The following is a 21462-nucleotide window of genomic DNA, read 5'->3' on the forward strand; positions in this document are numbered from 1 at the left end:
ACAAAACAGAAAACCATCATTATTAAAACACAAATCATCTGTCGTGCAGTGGCATGGATGAGGAAAGATGCTCCCTTCCTTCCTCCCCTTGCTACCTGTGATAGGCAAAAGAGCTCACCCAGGTCAGGAGAATGAAAGAACTAGCCCTGCCCTTCGCCAGCTGCAGCACACAGGACAGCACCCTGCACCCTGCCTGGGCAGCTCACTAGGGCTGGCTCTATTGCTGAGGTGTAGGAGAGCTCCCCTGGCACTACTCCCCTACAGCAATGAGAGTGAAGGCCTTGTCCCTCACTCGCCTATGCAAAACAGTAGAGCTGGCCCTGGTGGTGTGAGTGTGGGTGACCCGGCTCTGAGAACCTGAAAGCAGGACAACTGCTCCCCCCCCCCCTTGCTCTAAACTGCATTGAATGAGCTAGTCAAGGCAGTACTGACCAATCTAGATACCACACAGGCCCACCCCAACATCTGCCTCATCGATGAACTGTTGGAGTATGTAAACAGGGTGAACCCGTGGACCAGAAATATCAGGGCAACAACAGGATAGCCAAGAGGAACCTCAGGAAAGCCCATTAGTGGGAGTTAGCAGAAGCCAGAGGCCTTGAACAGACCAATGGCTCAAGGCGATAAATACTTGCAAGTAAAGATTATGCACTAAAGGGTAAACTGTGGGTAAACTGTGTGAGACAACAAGCCACACTACAGATTCCACAATAAGATTCTTCTCTGTCTCTCTGTCTCTCTCTCTCTCTCTCTCTCTCTCTCTCTCTCTCTCTTTCTCTCTTGTTGTTGTTGTTGTTGTTTTGTTTTGTCTTGTCTTGTTTTTGTTTTTTGTTTTGTTTTGTTTAGGGTTTCCTTTTGAATCTTGTTTTGTTTTGGGAGGGAGGTTGCAAGGGCAGAGGGTGGATTGGAGGAGATGTGACATCAGATCCCATGGTGTGAAATCCACAAAGAATAAAGGTTAAAATATATTGCATTTAAAACCACAAACTCAGTGAACACTGTCCACAGAGCTCTACCATGGTTGCTGACCCTTCTCAAAGGTCACCTCCAACTTCACAAATTTCCCTTATTAACTGTACTCAAGAAAAATGTACTGTACAGTCACCCAAGAGAATTAAAAGGAAAGGTAACCGAGCTAAGCAGGAAGAAAAGGAAAGAACAACCCCCCCCCCAACTAATAAAAATCCAAAGTGTTGAGTTAGAAAAAAAACAGAGAAAGTAAACTTGATCATTAAATCTACATATCGATCTTAGGCACATCCATGTAAAAAAGGGTGTGGGACCTTTTCCTGTTAGGCCTGGGTAGTAGCCTCTTAGACTTTGGAAGCCACATACTGTTTTTACTACATAGTCTGTTTCTTTAATTGCCTGATTGAAAAAAAAAATGTAGAAACTGATTCCCAGCTTCGATGACAAACAAGAGCAGGCTGAGGAGACCCACACCAGGCCAGCCAGCAACAGCTTGTCATCACCCAATGCTTCTCCAACCCTGGCTGAACACCAAAAGATACTGGTACCTGGGTCCCACCATTTCCTAATTAAGATGTCCTAGTTGAAACTGGGCAGTTTTGGTTTTGAAAGGTACCCCCTCCATTCCCAAAGTCTCCTGACATTTGAGAATCACTGCTACTTACAAGAGGTTTTGCATGTTAGAGATGCACATTCTCATGCTACCCTCAGAGCTAAGGAATTTGAAGGAGCTGGAGTGACACCCAGAGACACTTCTGAAAGCCCTCTGTGTGGCCTTCCATGACACATTAGGGACTGAAGGCTTTGCCTGGGACCTAATGGCATCAGAAATATTTTCCAAGCAGATTTGATCATAGTGTTGTGCTGATGGTTTTTGAAATTACTGAAGAGTAGGAACCTGGAAAAACATTTTTTAAAAGTGCCTATAGAGACTTCCTCTTCCTGTAGGCAGCCTGAGGTGGTGACCTGTGAAGATGGTTCACTACTCCCTCGACCCAGAAAACCCCCCCGAAATCATGCAAGTCAAGAGGATCGAATCTTCGGGTTCACTTTAAGAACATGGGTGAAACTGCCCAGGCCATCAAGGGCATGCATATCTGAAAAGCCACCAAATACCTGAAAGATGTCACGTTGAAGAAGCAATGTGTGCCATTCCGGCGGTACAATGGTGGAGTAGGCAGGTGTGCCCAGGCCAAACAGTGGGGCTGGACACAGGGTCGGTGGCCAAAAAAGAGTGCTGAATTTTTGCTGCACATGCTTAAAAATGCAGAGAGTAATGCTGAGCTTAAGGGTCTAGACGTCGATTCTCTGGTCGTTGAACACATCCAGGTGAACAAAGCACCTAAGATGCGCCGACGAACCTACAGAGCACACGGCCAGATTAACCCGTACATGAGCTCCCCCTGCCACATCGAGATGATCCTCGATGTGGAGCAGATTGTTCCAAAGCCAGAGGAGGAGGTTGCACAGAAGAAGAAGATATCCCAGAAGAAACTGAAGAAACAAAAGCTTATGGCACGGGAATAAACTCAGCATAAAATAAATGCAGATGAAAGTTTAAAAAAAAAAAGTGCCTATAGAAAGCTACCACGATTTTTGAAACTTAAGGGAGTATTGGGCCAGTGAGAAGACTCTTGTCTTCTGAGTAAAGGCTCTTGTCCCTACAACCACCTCCTCAAGCCTAACCAGCTGTGTTTGATTCCCACACCCTCTATGGAAGGGGAGAACCAACCCCAGAAAGTTGGCCTCTGACCGTCATATGTGAATCATGGCACATACACATATATGTGAACAGACACAGAGAAGCAGAGGGGCATAATAATAATGTTAAGGAATATTAGTAATGAAGCATAATTTCACAATTACTAATATTAGAAAAATTTTAAATAACTGAAAATGACAAATTCGCATTCAATTTTTGAAACATTAGAGGAATCTGTGTAGGTAATAGGTTTGGGCTTCCTGAAGGCCAGTCCCCACGGGTTCCCAAGCAGTCCACATTACGTTACAAGCAATGCATTTCATATCTCCCACAAACAGATAATTCCCATGCAGAGAGCAGGCTAGGCTAGGCTGGCGAGGACTGTTGGCACAGCATTTGTCAAAATTAGGGTCGACCAGCCTCAAGCTTAACCAGATAATTCCAAGCTCCAGCCCAGACAGGACGCAGACAGAAGCCGACTAAGAATTCTGTGGGACCAAAGAGATTGCCAGAGCAACGGCAGCATTTCATGTGGAGTCTGGCTACCAGATCTGAAGTGAAATAAGCATTTACAAGTGCTTCAAGGAATTGGTCCAAAGTGAGGCCTGTTTAGTCTGTTTAGGAGGGATTTGTATGTGTCTAAAACTTTAAAGAAGCAATGGAGAAGAAACAGATCTAAGCAGGCATGTGGTGAGACTATGAGACTGTGCTGGGTTCCCACTCCATAAAGCATACCAAAAGGTGAAGATCGCAGGACTACCCTCCCCCAACCCCGCACCCTCCCAAAAAAAGAGGAAATCTGAAGCTACTAGGAAGAAATCAGTGACTGATGAGCAACAATATTATTCAGGAAAAGCTGCACCTCACACAAGGGATAGAATGATGCGGGACCAGACGTACCGTCTTACAACATGCTTTATTGTGTTTGGCCATGTGGAAAAGTAGGACAGAGAAATCAAAGCAGAGGGATGGCCCAGGGGTAGTGGTGGACTGGGAAACTGTGAAACCACAGAAGAAGAACGCAGAGGCCTGAAATGTCTGGCAGAAGCCCAGCATGAGAAGAGCCGTGAGTTCCCCTGAACCTGAGGGTCTGAGGAACATGACAGTCATTATCTGAAAGTCTCATGAAGAGAAGCAGTTCATGAAAGGCGGATATAGTATCACGTGGGCTGAGTAGACTGTGATAAGTGAGGGGGTCACAGCATATGGAAAGGAAATAAAGGTCAAATGAACCCAAAGTTGGATGAGGAGAAATGACAGAGACCGGCCACTGGCTCTGCTCCTGCCCCTGCCTTTCCAGGCATTGGTACAGTTGCTGAAGGAAATATGCCATCTCTGTGATCATGTCTACTGAGGAGGAAGATGCAAGCGTCAACTCCTCCTCAGGAAGTATGAAACAAAGGCTACACAGAGGACTCTGTGCTGGTGTTGTAGACTAACAGTGGAAATAGGAAGTAAAGGGAGAGAGCCCGCAGAGCCTGTGAGAGTGCAGACCCTGGCCATGGGAAGTACCCCTGGGACAGGGACTGGGAGGCACAGCCAACAGGTACAGAAACTGCACAACAATTCAGAAGACCAGGAGGGGGAAACTGCAACAAGAGATGGACCCAGGCATGTTTTGAATCAAGCATTCCAGAGGCCGAGGCAGAAGAATCATCATGAGCTCAAGGTTAGCCTGGGCTAGTGAGTTTAGGTACAGCCTCAGCTACATGGCAAGACTGTCTTTAAAAGATGTTAGCAAATACTGGATTTCTGTATCCATTGTCTTCAAGGTCACACTTCTTGCCACTCAATTAGACCATTGCTATCTTAGGACATTAGTAACAGAGTAAGACAAATATGATGGTTATTAATGACTAGTCTAATGGCCAAAGCTTCTCTTTTCATGCATACAACCAGATGGCAGTTTCTTCAAACTGTTCACAACAAATCCACAGCTGATTGAAGAAGCGAGATCTTAGCTGGGATGTGTAAGCTAGGCACAGCATGTTTCTTCTCTCTCTCTCTCTCTCTCTCTCTCTGTGTGTGTGTGTGTGTGTGTGTGTGTGTGTGTGTGTGTGTGTGTGTGTGTGTAACATGCTCTATAGATCAGGCTGGCCTCAGACCCACAGAGATCTGCCTGCCTCTCCCTCCCAAGTGCTGTGCCCAGCACTTTTAATATCATGAAATGGACTGACCAAGTCATCCCCAGAAAAACTTTTCAGATTTCCAACTTCAGAGGTTTAAGATTCACTCAAGAAATGCAAATAAAATCCACTTTGACATGCCATCTCACACCAGTCAGAAAAGCCCTCATTAAAAAACAAAGGAGATGTGGAGAAGGAGGAAACCACATACACTGTGGCCTGAGTGTAAATGTATATAGCCACTATAGAAATGGCTATGGAAGCTCGAAGTAAACTATATGACTCAGATAGCACTCCCGAGTACCAAGGTCAGCACACCACATAGACACTGGGGCGCATCCCTGTTTCCTGAAGCACTGTTCCCAGAGCTAAGTAAAGGGAGCAGTCCAGATGCCACCCACAGAACCAGAGGAGGTGTAGTCACTGTGCACAAGAGCTCTACTCAGCTGAAAAGAATAGAATCATGTCATTGGCAGGAAATGGATGGAGCTGGAGACCATTGAGTGAAGGGGACTAAGAGACTCATAAAGACGAGCACCATGTTCCCAGTATGAGGAGTTTAAATTGTACACATACTCATATGTGACATGGGAATATAAGGGATTATGTGAGAGAAGGGAGAGTCTGAGGTGGGATGAACAAGAGAGGGTAATGAAAGATAAAGACAAATTTCTCATGTTTTCCCCTCTTATGAAGAATGTAGATCTCTCTCTCTACCTATCTGTGTGTGTGTGTGTGCATGTGTGTGTATATGTGTGTATGGGTGGATGTGTAGGTGGATGTGCTTTAAGTGTTGGGTTATGATGAAAGCAGAAGAGGGGGAGTCCTTTATTTTATTAGTATGAAGAGGATCGCTGCAGGGAGTCAGGGACAAAAAGGAGGTAAAGATGGGTAGGTACAGTGATGTACATGTGAAAAGGTCCTGTGAAGCCCAGAATGAGGACAACTAAGAGCTAAGTTTCTACAGGAGGAACATTCTGGGATGCTATAGGCTATGCCCAAAAAGGCTCTTCTCTCCCTCTCACTGGTGCTCCCAAAGCACTGATTTGAACAAGAGTAAGTTCTGTGTGTGAGTCTAAATTGGAGGCTGTATGCATTGCCTCTTAGTTATTTTTTCTGTCTGCTGGTTGATGGCACACTGCCACACAGCAGTGATTTAAGCTGACAGACACTTAATTCAGCCCACAGCTCTACTAGTGAGTAAGCTGGCCAGGCCTTGGAGCCAATTCTGCAGCTCTCTGAAGTGACTGCATTGACCTCCAGCCCACCATCTCCTTAACAGAGTTTGGGTGGCTGAGACAACAGGTACAGGTGAACCACATCTCACCCAGTAGGTGAGTCTGACCTTCTTTCCATGGTGGTGGGAGTAGGGTTTCTAAGGGCATCAGGAGAGCAAGCCCCAAGTAGATACTAAGTCAGCCTTTGCCTAATTTCCCATGTCTAAGGAAAGTCACTGAGAAACTAGAGACACATCTATATCTCTCGATAAGGGCACATGGCATGGTTATGGACATGTGGCATTTGTCAGTCTTCCACGGAAGGTGAACTGTGAAGAGACTCCATAAATCAGAACTTGGAAACTGTGAGCTCAGCTATCGTGATGGATCCAGTCTCTGCTGGGTGGACAACTCCTAGCCCACCTCAGGAAGGTGTGGAGAGGTGCTTGGGTCTGCATGTCTCATTGCGTACACACTTCTGAGCCAGCAAAGGTGACTGGGAACCCCACAGAATCCTTTATCTTGCTTCCCCAGCCCTGGCCATCTGCCCTCATGCTGCCAGTTTATTTAAAATGGAGTCTTGGTGATAGGCTCTTCGGGCAGTCCACAGAGCTAGGGAAATCAGGATGCCTTTTTGGGTGGCACATACTGCTGTCACTTGGAGCAGTTCAAAGTGAGATAATTCATAGCTTTCATTTGACTTAAAGAATGTATCTATTTTCTGATCCACCTTCCACTCTGACAAACGCTCCTTTCCCTATCACATTCGAACATGTGCCCCCTTCAGAAGCCTGTAAACTCATCCCCTTCCAAGGAATGGGTTTCCCCCACATCACTCAAGCTGAGTGATAAAAGGGTTTAATATCCCAAGTTCATTTTTCAGTAGCTAACTCAGATACACCAGGCACAACAGCAAAGCGCCTAAGCTTTCTAAGTTATTAACCTGTTAACCCTAATTCTTTGGAGCTGCAACTCAGCAGTCATGATTCTAAGGCCACTCCCTATCAAATCTACATTTTGCACAGAAAGATTAAGGTGGGCCAGCTTACTCAGTTTATAGGGATGGCAGAGGTGCTTCCTGCAGCCTGCTGGGACATCAGCAGTTTTACTCTATTCCAAAGGCTGTGCAAGGTGATTCCCCACCACTCACAGCCCAGGCCCATTTGCTGACTTTGCAAACGTCTAACATGCAAACACTTTCTAAGCAGGAGCTCAGAGCTACCTGGCAGTGTGTACAGCCAGTGAGCAGAAAATAGATGCTCCCAGACATACCCACTCCAAGCCAAAGGTCAGTTGTGTAGTGCAATACAGAAAAGCGGTCTCCAGATGAAGATGTGAGAGGATTCCCTAAAGAACAGGGACAATATGCCATCATGGATTGCTGAACACAGGCAGAGATTCTGAAAACTGCTGTTTTAATTGATTTTGTCTCTGAGTCAGCATCATAGAGTGAACATCATAAACCTAGATGGTGTGGCCTACACATACATATCTATGCTCCAAGGAAGAACCCACTGCTCTTGGATGATGTGACCAAGTACACGCATAGGCTGATGACTACTGTTCCCAGGCTGCAGTCCTTGGAAAGATGCTACCACATTGAACACTACAGGGAACTGAAAGTAAGCAGTGTTTGCATAACTAAGCATAGGCAAACCTAAAAAAAGGTATTGTTAACCTGTAAGAGTTTTCCTTTTGTGCATATTTTGTCACATAAAGATTGTACGTTAGAGGTATATGATAAGACACTTTTAATCAGTGAAGGAGACAATATAAATTGATTTGGAAGCTTAACCATGCAATAGGAAGATAACGATGACAAGAAGATAATGATGACAGCCCAACATTGTGAACCACGAAGCAATTTGTCCACAAGTTCACAGCCCCTCAACCTGTAAACTCTGCCTCACATTATTCAGCCACAAGAAAGTACCAATGAGTGAGAAGGTTATTTGTGTCATTGCATTTATTTGCTATTTCTCTTTTCTCAAACTGAATCCACGTGTGTGCGCACGCACATGCATGCGCATGTGCACGCGTGTGCATGTCCCTGTGTACTGATGCACAGCTGTGTGGAAGCAAGAGGTCTACCACAGAGGCTGTTCCTCAGGAGCTGTCTACCTCACTCTTAGACAGAAGGTCTCTCATTGGCCTGGAACACATCACTTCAGCTAGGCTGACTGGCCAATGCCCCATGGTACTGTGATTACAAGTGTGCACCACCGAGCCTGGCTTTGTCATGTGGGTTGCAGGAGCTGAATTCAGAATGTTGTGCTTGAGCAGAAAGTACTTTACCAATTGTCCCATTTTCCCAGCCCTGGACACTTTCCAGGGTATGATAAGCGAAAGTTAGGACCTAGGACAGTGTCCAGCTCCTGGTGAGCAGTCACTGTCTTCTAAATGGGGGAGAAAGGGCTCTTCTAAAAGCTTTACAATAGCCCCTGAGGCATTGCCCTTGTATGAATAGACATTTAAAGTGGCCCAATGTCCCTGGACTTCTTGGATCCATTTCTGAGGGTAGTCACATTTCAAACCCCAGTCTCTATTCAGGCACAGTTTGTGGGTTTGTTTCGTTTTGTATTTCCTAGCCCGTAGAGTGTTGCTATGTGATCATGTTACTCAAGATCACTGCAGCAGCCCACTTTTTAGGGTGTCTCCCAGTCCCTAACCCCCAGCTGTTTTTGAGAAACCAACCAGCCATTGGGATCCATAGGGTAAGAAACTAATGAGAGCAAGAAGAAAGAGGGCCATTATTCTTACAAGCTCAGGAACCTATGCTCTGCTAACTACCAGAATAAGCTTGGGAGTGGCTCCTTACTCATGAGGGTCTCAGATGAAATTTCAACCCTGGTGAAGCTCTTGGTCTCAGCCTCACAGAGGACCCACGTGTGAAACAGCCAGACTCTTGAGCCACAAGAACTGAGATGACCAATGGGCATGGTTTTAATCCAACAGAGATAGGTCAGTAATAGGAGGTATCTTAGTCAGGGCTTTTATTGCTGGGATGAAACACCATGATCAAAAAAGCAAGTTGGGGAGGGAAAAGGTTTATTTGGTTTACTCTTCCGCATCACTGTTCATCACTGAAAGCAGTCAGAACAGGAATTCCGGCAGAGCAGGAACCTGCAGGCAGGAGCTGATGCAGAGGCAGGTGATGGAGGGATGCTGCTTACTGGCTTGATCCTCATGGCTTGTTCTGTCCACTTTCTTAAAGAACCCAGGACCACCGACTAGTGGTGGCTCCACTCACAATGGGCTGGACTCTTCATGAATTACTAATTAAGAAAATGCCCTACAGGCTTGCTTACAACCTGATATTCTGGAGGCATTTTCTATTCTTCCTATTTTTTTTTTTTTTTTTTGATAAGTGTATTTGGAGACAGATAACAATGCATCACCATCAAAGTAGAGAATACTACAGCAGGCAGACATAGTGACTAGAATGGTTGCTAGGAGCTCACATCTCAAACCACAAGAAGAAAACAAAGTGGCAAAGTGGGGACAGCAATAGGCTTTGAAACCTCAGAGCATTGTTGGGGGAAGTGTGATGAAGCACTCAAATTCTCATCTTATTCTAACAACCACCTTAAATATGAGCCCAAGAGCAAGCCAGCAATGGCATTCCACTCTGGTATCTGCTTTAGGTTCCTGCTTGAGTTCCTGATAGAGTCATTTTGCTACTTGTAGTACCCTCCTTGACCCCAGCTTGAGTCACACTGACAGCTGGTGAGTGCAGACACACCTACTACATTACAGGTAAAGACTAAATGACCTATTCAGTGCACACACAGGCTCAGCCAGGCCTGGTGGCCCATGCCTGTAATCCTAGCACTAAGTAAGAGGAAGGTGAGTTCAGGACTTGCCTGTTGTACATAGTGAGATCGAGTTGACAAGAAAATTAACCAACACACACATAGTGTGACAAGAAGTTCAAGGCATGGGCACTTTACATAACAACCCATTCTCTTTGCAACTGACTCAGCATTAATCCCTTCCAGGGCAATGCCCCAGGTGACCTACTTTAGTTTGCTCTAGAGCCTAATTTCTTAAAGGCTCCCTTATCTCCAACCTGCCCTGGAAAACTGTTCTCAATGAAGCAAGGGGGAAGTAGGGACTACCCTGGGATAGCTGTCTTTCATGTGTTCCCACCATAATGCCCACTGACAGAAATCCACTCCAAAGCTGAAAGACACTGGCGCTGTGTTCTTGATTCTCCAAATGCAATGGGCTAAGTAAACCTTTTTTTTTTTTTTTTTTTTTTTTTTTTTAATTTATAAACGTTCAGCCTCTGATATTTTGTTAGAGCAACAGAAATTTGACTGATAGAGGCAGCAAACTGGCTACCAACAATGCCAAGGCTGTCACATAGCCTTTGTGCATCACAAAGAAAAGAGGTGTGACCACTAAGTCTCAGCTCTTCTTCTACAGCCCTGGTATCTTGCCTTGCGGGGAAAAAGAAGCGAAGCTTAGCAGCAGATCATTGGCTCCAGCTGTCTGTGGCTCTGAATAAGCTCTGCCAATAACTCAAGTTTCCCCACAAATAAAGGAGAAAAATGAGTCTGTGGGTGTCACGGAGAAAGCCTTGGCATGAAAGTCAAGAGTTGGGCGTTAACCTTGACTGTGCCAACTGGAACCGTGGGAACCTGAGTAAGTGACTTCAATCTCAGGGCCTCTTCCTCATCCCGAAAAAGAGGGCTTTGGGTTCAGTGATGGTTTTTAAAACCTTCAAATTTTTCCATAACATTAAGATTTGGAAGTACTTCCAGCTCTCCTTTCCTCCCCTGCTACAGGTCAGAAGGGGTCTCCACGTCAGTGACTGGTTGTGAAACTCAGGTGACATATTTCTAATGAAGAGAACTGGGAAGAAACAGTCAGGGAAAGAATGAAACCTCATGGGGTCAGAGACACAAGGAAGGATGGGATAATAGCTGCAAAAAAGGACACCCCCCCCAACGCTATAGAAACCCCGAGCTTCCAGACTGGCTGTTTTCTGCCTGCTGCCGAGCTTGCCTGTGTCTCGCTTTCCCTCCTAGATTGAGTCCCAGCCTGCATGACAGCCTCATTTTGCTCTGAATGCTCTTAGTGAATGCTCCACTGTAATCTCTTTTTGCATGCTCTGGTCCTAAATTCATAACTGGGGGAGCAGGACCTCTGTAAGCAATCGCTGTTCGCTCCTCACCACTCTGCCTGGCGGAACCTGGCAGTCCTCAAACCCATGGCTTTCTCCCAGCTTCACACCTTGTCAAAACACATCATGACCAACACAAAGAAATGGTTCCTGGAGACTCCCCGTTTTCCAATCCTTTTACTATGTAATTGTTTTTCTTCTTCAAGGATTGGCCATCCTCAGAAAAGGCCTGAGTACTAGCCTGGATTGTTTCCATCTTAAAGCAGAATTCACTACAAAAGGGCGGCTCTCCCAAGCTCACTGGCATTGTCTGTGCCGCTGCTTCCTCTGCCTGGGCAAGGGTCTCCCCGACTACATTCTCCTATCCAGTGACTCCGGGTGGCCAATCCCTTCCTGCAACATTTAAAATTTGGTTCCATGAAGATACCTTGTAAACAGAAGAAAGGAAGAAAGAAAGAAAGGAAGGAAGGAAGGAAGGAAGGAAGGAAGGAAGGAAGGAAGGAAGAAAAGGCTACCCTTCCAGAATCTTCTTTCAATTGGATGATGTTGACTCTTTGGCATGAGCCTCAAGCCCTGCCCAACTCTCTGCTCCCCTCAGCGGGTCTAGGAGGGCCTGTCCTCTTTTCACACTAGGCTTGAGGCTCTTTGTAGTCTATCTTAATATGGCAGTGGCTTTGCTAATTCTCTTCCCTCTACTGTAAATGTTCCTTGCCTCCATCTCCCCATGCTTGCTCTCCTCATCCTCAGGTCTAAGGGGGCTGTGCTCATCCACATCATCCCCGATTGAGCAAGCTTCACCCCCCCCATTGCCCTAGTCACATGCAGTGGCCATGAGTGCCCCAATTTGGACAGCACTGTCTATGACTGTGCCTCAAGCTTTTTCTGACCATTGGTGCCCATTCTGCCAAGATATAGCTCAAGTTGAATGCACTTGTGAACTCATGGCCCCAAGAGCAGCTTCAGTCAACACTTGACACCTTGTCTGTCAGTGGTACCTGTGGCCCTGAGGGGTTAAGCTCCAGTTGCCTGTGGGTCAATTGTCTGGCAGCATACCTTTCTTTGTCTCTTGTCCCCTCAGTCTGTGACCTTCTGGTTTTTCCATTGAGCTACTTGATCTCAAATTTCTGCCATGAAGCACAGTGCTCACGTCCATCTAAGCAAGTCACAAACCACTCTTTCTCATTTGTCCTTTTTGTATGTCCATCAGACTATTTGGCTATCTCTGAACACATTTCCTGGTGTGTATTTGCTTATTTTCTTCAAATGATCATCTCTATGCAGAGGGTTGACTTCATGAAAGGCATTCTTTCCCTCAATCCAAACTGTACATGGAACATAGTAGGTCTTCAAGAAATGTTTGCTGAGAACTGCATGAGCTCATCTGCGGCATACTGTGACACCAAGCCACTCTGTTTTTTAATAGCATTCTTAGTTCAAGGCTTGGTAGCCTAAGCTACTTAGTAGCCTAGCTAGCACCCTCCAGCACCCTACTCATGGAGCCATAAGTTCCTTCCTCAGAGGAACTAGAACATGATCTCCAGTGCCCTGGATGTCACACCAGTTAGAAGCACCCAGATGACACCAGCCCTGCTCGATCAGATCTGCAGGTAGGTCCTGTATAGAAGGGAGCACTCTTCAGACACTGTATGTCTAAATTCTTAGGACAATGTATTATTGGGTGTCCGAATGTTTGGCCCAAATTTAGCTTTTCTTTCTGTCACATGAAAAACACATTGCCCCAAGTGGTCGCCTTCCTCCTACAGGCTTTTCTGGATCTTGGGTTTTATTCTTCAATTGATGAATGAGGGTATCTACCAGGTGATGCCTGCAGGACATCTGAACAAAGTCGTGTCTTTCTAAACACACTTATGTTCTGAATATTTCCATCACAGAGGGTGTCTGTTATATACATCAGCTGTGGGTACTGATCACATCAGCGGGATTGTATGCTACCATGCCCCACCCCCTTTTAGAAATAAAGTGTAGTGGGCTGGGACGGCAGGTGGCAGGTCCCTGGCCCCTTGCTGGGATCTGGAGGATGGAAGTCCCACAGCAGAGGATGGACAGAGGGTGGATGGGGAAACAGAACTTGTAGACGTGACTCATATAGAAACTTATATTGAGGGGGAGATAAGAAAATAAGGTAAAAAGACACAGAGACAGGACAGAAGAGAAAGTGTGGGGACAGGAAAAGTCCTGTCTGCCCTCCAGAGGAATGGGTGTGGGGGAGTGAGGAAACAGAAGTGGGAGGACCTTTTCTTTTAAAGAGCCAGAGTACCTACACCTACACCTGCCATGCACTGGTGGGTGAGAAGTGGGGCCAGATTTGCCTGGATTACCACACACACACACACAAACCTGCCTAACCTTCCTGGGTTCTGGATTTAAGCATCAGAAAGCATCATACACTATATTATTTATTCCTCGTTGTATACCCAATGTTTACCATAGGTACCATATACAGTAGCTACTCAGTGTGTTCACAGTGAGAGAATGTGCAAAGTATGCCTAGGCCTCACCACTTCCGGAGAATGGGCCATTAAAGCTTTGGAGAACCATCCTGAATGTGTTTATAGGCAGCAGAGAAAGGCTCTATGGGAATGACTAACCTGCTAAGAAAAAGCTACTGTGTTGAGGGTAGGTGATAAATGGTGCTGGAAGAGAGATGTGGACCAGCACTGGGTGATTTGGGAACAGGCAACCACATCTCAGCTATAAACAAAGAGGCTAATCTCAAAAACACCCCTAAGCCAGTCTGTAATTGCTATAGTTGTAGCTGCCAAAGACATCCAAGTCACTGTGTGATCATGAGGGCCATGCCCAGCTCTGCTGCTAACACACCAATGCATGGTGAGTCTGAGATGACTTGCAAGAGGCACTTGGCCAGGGAGACTGGAGACTGCAAAAGCTGGCCAAGGAACCGAGTGTGATGATGAATCGGAGGCATTTTGTAAACCGTAAATCGCTTCTCTATACTGTATGTTTTTATGATGATGATAAATATTGCTGCTAAGTATGCTCGGTGGGTAATTAGTCCCAGACGATGCCGTGTGTGTGTGTGTGTGTGTGTGTGTGTGTGTGTGTGTGTGTGTGTGTGTGTATGTTGGGGTGGGGGTGTCCATGGGCCAGGAAGTCAGAGTGGAACACTTTAAAATGCTGGTAGATCATGCTCTGTCCCTGCTCAAAATCCTCCAGAGGTTTCTATCTTAACACCAGTCAGACTCCTCCCAATTATAGCCTGCAAGTCCACTGAGGCCAGTCCCATTCCTCTGCAGCCCTTCCTTACTGTCTAATTCAGCCATGCTGACCCTCTACCTGAGCCTTTGTTACATTCAACTTCCTGTTTCCCCTTAAAAAAAAAAAAACCTCTCCGTGTGAAATCTACATGACCCTGTGAAGAAACACAAAAAGGCACCAGAGATCTACAAGCTAAAGCCACACAATAAGATATACTGCTCCCATTAGGATATTGAGATCAGAGAAGACAAGAGAGGAGCATGCTACTGGGGATGGAGGGAAATCAGAATCTTCCTGGGGGCTGAATTTGGCTTAAAATTGCCCATACCTCTGCAGCTCTACAGTGAACTGTAGGCTGACCCCATGTGTGCACACCTGAACCAACTCTTGAGAGGCTAGCCTAGTCTCATCCAGCCACAAGTTGAACCACTAAGGCTGTTCTTCACTTGTAGTTTCCTTTGCTGGTTATGAATACAATCTCAGCACATGGTGTGGTTGGGGCACTCTCAAGCCTTCTTTTTGGTCCAGACTGCTGCCCAATTCACAAATAGAGTCAATTATAAGCTACAAGAGTAGATTCACTCTAATTTTGTCTGTAAGAAGAGATAAAATGTAATTGCCTATGTGGAAAACAGTAGGATAGTGTCTTAAAAGCTAAAAATAGAAAAACGTATGATCCAGCCTTTCCTCTTTGGGATTGTATGCCCCAGAGATTGAAAGCAGATGTCTGAACAGACATTGGCTCATTTGTATTCATAGACATGTCATTCAACGTAACCATTGGTGGAAGTGAGCCAATTATCCGCCAATGGAAGGATGGACCAGCAAAATATGGTCTGTCTGCAAGATGTGATAGTAGTCAACATGTGAAGGGAAGCAATTCTCTCATATACTACAATGCATCAGATGCTAAAGGAGCAACACTTTGGTCTGCCTCCATAAGCTGCTAAAGAGTGCTGCATCCACAGGGCAGAGAGGACACTGGTGGTTTCTGGAGGCAGGTGCAAGGCAGGAATGGGGAGTCAGTATTTAGCTGATAGAATTTGAGTTTCACTTTATGGAAGTAGTTAGTGATACGACACTGTGAGTGTGTTAGACACCAACTATACTCATGATTTTTCTTCTTGCTGTGTGACAAGATCACTGACAGATCCAAGTTAAGGGAGTAAGAGTTTGTTCTGCCTTGGGGTTGAGAGAGTGCAAGCCCATTATGACTTCCACTCTTGCCAGAGTTTTGTATCCTTTCCATTCACCAAGGGGTCATGACCTAGAGTTAAGAAGATACATACTGGAGGTCAATTGTGTGTGTCCTTGAGCGCTGTTGTGTCCTTAAGAAACTGAAACACTCCATTACACTGTGTGAGGTGGTACCATGGCTCAGGCCTGCTGTCAAGCCCACCTGTTACAATGATTCTCTCCCCTATTATTGGGTGTGTACCAGCACATACTGCATACATGGGTTATATGCTAAACATTGGAGGCCAGGGAGAATCACTAAGGCCATAGCCTCTTCTGTCTACAGCCCAAATGTCACCCATTGGAGAAACTGCTGATAAATAGCAATGGCAGATGCCAGTCTTAGAAGCAGTTTGCTATCTGAAAGAAGTTGAGTACCAGAGAACTTGCTAAAAGGTCACCGTAGTTCTAGGAAGCCTAGGACAGGAAAGGCTCACCTGTAGTGAAATAAGGGAGTTCCGGAGAGGGTGGATCTTGAGTGCCGGGGAGAAGAGGGTCCTGAGGAAACCACCAGAGGTGAGGCATCTGGTTTGTATCTTTGTGACAGCATGAGCGATGTGATTGTATTTCAAAACACAAACTGTATGCTCTACCTACTCATCTGCTTCTTGTAAAAGTGACCTTTAAAACTGAACTGTTCCCCCAAATTGTCCTCTGACCTCTACACACATGCTGTAGTGTGCCTGCACATGCAAGCACACACACACACACACACACACACACACACACACACACACACACACCAGAGAGAGATGAATGGATGTGTGGGTAAATGAATGAATTAATGTAATAAAAAAATAAAAAACTATAACAAATAGTGAGCAGAGTTAAAATTGATGAGTATGCTGATCTATTGGAGTGATAGGCTCTGATGTTTGCAATTTTGAAGGGAATCTAAGGATAAAGTAAATATATGGAAATGTGATTTGCTTTTAAAGTAAAATATTGACAATTGTAAACATTGAGGTGGTTGGTCTTCATGGCAGTTAGTTGGGCTTTTCTCTGTGCTTAGAAAGTTTCCAACAACATGTTTAGAGGGATGAAATTACAGTGTAAAAAAATGTAAACTATTTGGCTCTCACCATGTTATATGCCCAGTCAGAATGATAAAGTCATGTGACTAGTTGGTGCCCCTAGAATGGAGATTCTTAAACAGTGTTCTGCAAAGCACTGTGGGAAACCCTTGCATTGGCTAAAATATCTTTCCTTTAATCTGTGCCACACATGGCGTTTATTTTAAGTTTGAAACCAATGTCCTATTTAAAACAGTCAATGCTTCTGGACATCAGGAGCAGAGTACCTGCAGCTGGCTGCTCTTTGCTCGGTACCGCAGGCCCAGCAGCACCTGCATGGTTGTACATTCTAAATCCTGGTCTTAAAGCCCCCAAAGTGCCTCCTGTATCATTGCCCCCCCCAGCACATTTATAGTCTGTAGACACATCGGAGTTCAGAACCAAGAACCTTACCCATGCTTCACCACTGAGCCACATTCTCAGCCCTATAGCCCAAAGTTCTCAAATGCTGAAAATGTTGAAAGAAGTAATTATCATCTCATTTTGTCCATCCAGCTCAGTTCTCATGGAAAGAAAGAGTTGTGATGAGCTAACAGCTTTGGGTGCTTAGAAAGGAAAGAGATGGTTACTCTGGTCATGCCCTCTTCTATACAGGTGGCTTAGGTAACATCTACTGACCACTGCAAAGGAGTCGGATGCTTCTATGATTTTTTTTTTGATACAGGTTTTCTCTGTGTAGCTTTGTAGACCAGGCCGGCCTCCAACACACAGAGATCTGCCTGCCTCTGCCTCCCGAGTGCTGGGATTAAAGGTGTGTACCACCACTGCCCAACTGGCATCTAGGATCTTTTAAAAAAAATGAATTTAAAAAATCCTTGTGGATTAAATCGATACTGAAACTTGCACTGAGTGACAAAGCATTCAGAAGTATCATTTTCCAGACTTTTCTCTCCCATCTCTTCTGGGGGAACTGGCCAGAGAAAGGAGTGGGGGTCAGATAGCACCCCCACTTTGCCTAGATACTGGGATGTCTGTCAATTTGTTTTCTTCTAAGAATGTAAGGATGGAAAGTGAATGGAGGGCAAACAAGAACAGATGTGTAATATCATTAAAGCTGGCTCCAAAAGAAGCCAGATCTCAGTTTGGGATATTAATGCTCTATTTATCTTTAAGCACAGATGGATATTTTTATTGGTATTACTTTGTTTATCTGGTTTCAAGAAAGGTTAGTTCAAGGGGCAGATGCCTGAGTTATGGGAGCACATTCCTGGGAGGGAGTGGGAGTAGGGGCAAGCTCCTTGTGAAGCTTTAATTAGGAAAGCCAAAGTTAGAGATGTTGGCAGTTCTTGCCTGATCTAATGAAGCCAGTGGCAACAAAAAGGCAAGCAGGATATTGATATGCTTCGGCTTTCCCACCTCTCCTCCTCCTCCCTATCTGGAGAGAAACGGCACTCTACTGCCTCCTTCCCCCACGGAAAATGGGCCAGACAAATCCCAAGTTCTTAGCTCCTGAACAGTTGGCAGTCATCTAAGCTGACCACAGCAAGAGGCCCAGCATCAATGTCCTGGTTCTGAGCATGTAGGCCTTCTAGAAGCTTCCAGGCAAAGCAATTTCCACATGGCTTCCAGCTTTCTGGCTTTTATTATATGAAAGCCTGGTATTATATGAAGCCTGGTATTCTAGGGGAAGGCCCAGTGTGTCCACAATTGTTACCACTCTGTTTTATTAAATGGAAATTATCTCTAATTAAGTCAAATGTTTTGAAGGAGTTAAATGGGATTGTGGACACACAAGCCCAAGAAATTCCTTTCTGGATTAGATTAGGCATACCCATGGTACTTCCTGGAATACCCACAGTATCTCCTGGAGTACCCACAGTACTGCCTGGAGTGAGTACCCATGGTACCACATGGAGTACATAGGGTATGGAGTACATAGGGCAGTACACAGTACTTCCTGGAGTACACACAGTACACCTGGAGTGAGTACCCATGGTGCTGCCTGTCCTCCTTCGAAAATAACCCCTAACACAGCCTTCAGTGGATGTATCTCCTCGTCAATACCAAACTCCTTGTCCGCCATCTTGTTTCCCCTGATTTCTGCCTGGATGCCAGAAATGCAAGTGTGTATGGATGAGGAAAACAGCACAGGCTTCAAAATCTGAAAATCTGAGCTGGAGAGTTAGTCGTGTCACATGCCCCATAACAAGGCCACACATGTACCCACACTCTGTCACACTGTCCTGTAAATAAGGTAAAAAATCATTGTTTCTACCCACCCCATCTCAAAGAGTTGCTTCATCTAGAACAATTTCTCTGTCTGTAAGACATCATTTTCTCCCTTGATGCTATCTGACTCTTAGTTTCTTCTCCTAACTCCCATTGTCATTGTATTCCTTACTTTTGTGTCACTGGGACCCTCACTCCAGACAGAAGCAACTGAAGGAGGAAGAGTTTATTTTGGATCAAATGTTTCATTGATGATGATGGGGGTGACATGGTTGATAAGCCCCGTCAGTCCACAGCCATGGAAGAGGCTGTTTCCAGTGTAGCAAATCAAGAACTAGGAAGACTGGAAGGAAGCACCTGGGGGTTACACACCTCAAGGACCTGAAGTAGAGTCCTATTATAATTGTCCAGAGCTTCCCCAAATAGTGCCAACCATCTAGGACCAAATATTTAAGAGAGGAGCCTATGTTGAGCATATCAGATTTAGATGTTAATACCTGTCTTCCAGGGCAGCATCTTTCCTCTATTTACAAAGTCCCTGCTTTCATCTCACTCCCCATTCTTCCTACTAGTAAACACCTCAACACTACCAAGGTTGCTTCCCATGTGCCACACAATCATCCAGGTGAGCCCACCTGCTTTACAAGTACACCCCTCTGCTCCAGGACTGCCAGTGGCTCCAATATTAGCATATCAGATTAGCATATTGTGATACATACAAATAAAACACACACATGTCATTTGATGGCCTAGGTTACCACGTGTACAGACTCTCACCCTTTTTTTCCATGACTGCCCCGAATATCTCCCCTTAAACAAGGTATGCCTCAGCTTGTGGGGACCTTGCTCCTACTGTTTCTTCTTCCTAGAATGAGTTCCTTTCTCTCCCTCTGCAGGCTCAACCCTGACCCACCTACAGATCACAGCTCTCATCTTTACCTTATTACCTATCTGTCTGCCTGTCTGTCTGTCTATCCAATACCTGCATGCCTCTCTCATTGAACTTACTTTCAATTCCCTTGCTATATATTTATTTATTGTGTAGTTAGTAGAGGAGTGTCCTTGATGGCAAATCTCGTATCTCATTTGTCTTTTTTAGCCCCTGAGCATATAAGGTAGCATAGTGGACCTGGGATGCCCTTGACTGTGAAGTGAACACGTCAGAACATGCTTTGCCTTTCTGATGCAGGAAGGATTGAAGAACCTTCTGGAAAATAACCCAGCCAGCCTGAGGGAGTGAAGGTGAGGTGGCAAAGCTTGGCCCCATAACAAAGCCTTAGTCATGGCAGCAAGGGCTTGGGTTTGGAGCATAATGCTTGTCTTTCAGCTTTGTCTGCCCACCCAAGAGCTGTTTACTGTTTTAAAAAAATCTAGAAGGTATTGGAACACAAACAGCACAATTTTAAGGTCCCTGTGAAAACACTAGGATGGAAAGCCAGCTCTCTCCTGATGGGACCAATGTGACATGCTCCTGACTCTTCACAGGCTCCACAGAACACAGACTGTTGCTTGGACACTTTAAGGACACAGCTCAGGAAGCTTCAGTAGGAGCAATGGGAGGTGGAAAAAAATAACACGGATGAGACGCCAGACCTGACAATTAATTAGTGTACATGGGGGGGTGTCCCTCTGGAGACCCTTAAAGTCATCTGTGGACAGTAAGGAATTTCAGAGCCTAGGGCTCTTTGAGATCAGGTAGATACTGTACAAAGAGCAGGCAGATCACATGGCTTTGGTGGGGAGAGGAGAAAGGGACTATGCACACAAAGGGGTTTCACAGCCCATCCAGCCATGGGTTGGGGTTGTTATGATTAATTGGTTCTGCAGGTTTCTTCTGGTTCTATAAACACGGTTGCACAATCTTAGAGTCTTGTCAGTGTAGAATGAAACTGTCTCCCAGGACATTCGTCCTCTCTTCCATCCAATTGTCTTTTTTTATCCCATCGTTTTCTACTTATGGGTTACATCTATTTCATCATCTCTCCACAGCTGTTATACATAGGTGTGTTGAGCCAAGGGGACACATGTCACTTGCCCCAGAACCTTCTGTTTGTCATTGTAAAGACTGGCTATAAGATGGGAGCAAGGGGGAAAATATGATCTATGCCCCTGGAGTTTGACAACTGGTTGAAGTGGTAGAAAAGGAGATGAGGGGAACAGGCAAGATAGCCTAGCCTGCCTAGCCACTTCCATTTCTCAGGCCTGATGATTATTAAGTATGGTCCTGCATTGACACAATTTGCTAGTTTTATGAGTAGGCGAATTGCGCTTAGTCTTCTTGGCATTTTTAGATGCAAATGAAAAATCTCCCGACTCTCTGAGCCAGAAGCAAGAAAGATAAATAACACCAGGAAGCTAGTCGTTGCCCGTCTGTCATGAAATTTCATTAGTTTTGACAGTCTACACAACATAAGCAATGGATAAATGCTAACTCTACTTCCATGCCTGTCCATTCCCGTAAGTCATCAGCACAGCACAGGCCAGAAGAGGTGACACTGGAAGGAGAGCCTGTCAGGATAAAGGGACACCAAGTACTTGAGATTTAAGAGTGCATGAAGTCATAGTGGGAAAGGCCGGGGCAAAAAACACGTGGGGATAGGAAACG

General features: G+C 45.4%; 1 pseudogene; it reads left to right on the forward strand.

The window, feature by feature from the left end:
- Positions 1-1935: 1935 nt before the first annotated feature.
- LOC127219749 (60S ribosomal protein L17-like) lies at positions 1936-2519 on the forward strand (annotated as a pseudogene).
- The last annotated feature ends 18943 nt before the right edge of the window (positions 2520-21462 follow it).

This window comes from Phodopus roborovskii, unplaced genomic scaffold, assembly GCF_943737965.1.
Source record: "Phodopus roborovskii unplaced genomic scaffold, PHOROB, whole genome shotgun sequence".
Taxonomy (NCBI): domain Eukaryota; kingdom Metazoa; phylum Chordata; class Mammalia; order Rodentia; family Cricetidae; genus Phodopus; species Phodopus roborovskii.